General features: G+C 52.6%; 1 pseudogene; it reads right to left on the bottom strand.

Moving 5' to 3' along the window:
• LOC108298690 overlaps positions 1-2212 on the bottom strand; it is a 21253-nt pseudogene extending 19041 nt beyond the window's left edge.
• Positions 2213-2225: the final 13 nt, after the last annotated feature.

Genomic DNA, 2225 nt, shown 5'->3' with positions numbered 1-2225 from the left:
CCCCACCCCAGGTCAAGGGGCCCTGCTGTGACTGGGGTTTTGCCCCCACCGGGCTGCCATCCTCCAGGACATGGGCAAGTAGGCACAGAGCAGGGTGATGGTGTGAGAAGCCATGGAGAGGCAGAGGCTGATTAGGACGCACGAAGGGGATATACCATCACATCGTGGATGTCCTCTATTCTCTCCAAAGCTGTTTCTTTATTTTCTTTCACTTCAGCAGGTTTATTATCTGCCAACGAGACACAGCGGGAGGCCTGAACATAGATCCTCTGCCAGACTTCCCCCAGCACTCCATTATCACCACTGCAGGCAGGACAGCAACTTGCCCTGGCGGAGCAGGTGCTTCTGTGGGTGCTGGGTCAGGCTCAGGACATCCCAGCTACCCTCACAAATCCAGTGAGCGTCCACAGGACAGCCATCCCACCAGGGCTGTGACAGGGCATGGGGTCCCAGGATTCCTGGAGGCCCAGATGTCCTGAGGTGCGGAAAGGTGGAGACAGCCCAGGGTGGGGGTGGGGGTGATGGATGCCATGGGGTCCCGGGCAGGGGTGGGGAGGAGGGGGACATTTGATCTGGGTCTCACTGGCGCCAAGAGGACACGGACACAGTTGTGCAGATGGTCAGTGAGGAGGAGTGGTACTGTGGGGGCCTGAGGAGTGGACTTCGGGGAGCTGGGGCCGGAGGATGGATGGCTGGGTGGGGCAGAGCAGGACTATGGAAACCACCCCGGCAGGAGGAGGCCCAGCCTGTGTGGGGGCCACAGGGACACTGAGAAGGGAGCAGTGCCAGGGGCTTGAAAGGGTTTGCCCTGCATGACCACCTGGGGCAGGGAGGCCAGGAGGATGATGGAGACCTGGAGTCAGAGAGATTCCATCATGCACACAGGGACTCGAGGGTAGGCAGCACGCTCAGGTTGGCATGGACCCTCCCCCGCCCCATGCCTGTGGCAGACAGTCACGCCCTGCACTGAGACTCGCGCCTCCAATACCCTACCAGCAACCCCAGTGCCTCCATCCTCGACATTGGCAATGACCCTGGGCAAGAAGTGGAACTTCTTCTCCACCCAGCCCTTCCTCCACAGAGCCGAATGCACCACCGGGTAGTGTCCATAGATAGAGAAAGTCTTCTTCTCCTAAGATGGCAAGAGGATATTTTTACTTCAATTGTCTTTGGAGAACAGGTGGATTTTGGTTACATGGATAAGCTCTTTAGTGGTGATTTTTAAGATTTTGGGGCACCTGTCACCCAATATGTAATTTTTTTTTTGAGACGGAATCTAGCTTTGTCGCCCAGGCTAGAGTGCAGTGGTGTGATCTTGGCTCACTGCAACCTCTACCTTCCAGGTTCAAGCGATTCTCCCTGCCTCAGCCTCCCGAGCATCTGAGTAGCTGGGATTACAGGTGCCTGCCACCACGCCTGGCTAATTTTTTTTTTTCTAAGACAGAATCTCACACTGTCTCCAGGGCTGGAGTGCAATGGCATGATCTCAGCTAATTGTAACCTCTGCCTCCCTGGTTCATGCAATTCTCCTGCCTCAGCCTACCAAGTAGCTGGGTAAAATTACAGGTGCACACCACCGCACCCAGCTAATTTTTTTTATTTTTAGTAGAGATGGGTTTTCACTATATTGGCCAGACTGGTCTCGAACTTCTAACCTCGTGATCTGCCGGCCTCAGCCTTCCAAAGTGCTGGGATTACCTGAGGACAGGAATTCAAGACCAGCCTGGCCAACATAGTGAAACCTCCAATTCTACTAAAAAAAAAAAAAATTAGCTAGGTGTGGTGGTGTGCACCTGTAGTCCCAGCTACTCAAAAGGCTGAGGCACGAGAATTGCTTGAACCCAGGAGGCGGAGGTTGTGATGAGCTGAGATTGTGCCACTGCACTCCAGCCTGGGCAACAGAGCCAGACTCTGTCTCAAAAATAAATAAACAAACAACAAATAAATAAATAAATAAATAAATAAATGTAACTCCAGCCAAGTCCCACAGGGAGGAGGCTGTGGCTCTCAGATGCCAGACGAACAGACTCCAAGTTCCAAAACAAACGTTCTTTTCAAAAAGTGTCCCCCTCCCCACCGAGTCCCAAGGAGCATTTACCTTGATTGCTTTTTCTGTTAACTACCTTGCTACTTTGTATCTGTCTAATTTGGGGGAAGAAGCCAAGTCTTGAGAAATTCCTTGTTTTAATTCTGTAAAACAGAAAGAGGACATCAAGTCAAAGGAA

This window comes from Cebus imitator, unplaced genomic scaffold (assembly GCF_001604975.1).
Source record: "Cebus imitator isolate Cc_AM_T3 unplaced genomic scaffold, Cebus_imitator-1.0 Scaffold1045, whole genome shotgun sequence".
Lineage (NCBI taxonomy): Eukaryota > Metazoa > Chordata > Mammalia > Primates > Cebidae > Cebus > Cebus imitator.
Note: the sequence above shows the minus strand (reverse complement) of the source record. Positions and strands in the feature narration are given on the sequence as shown.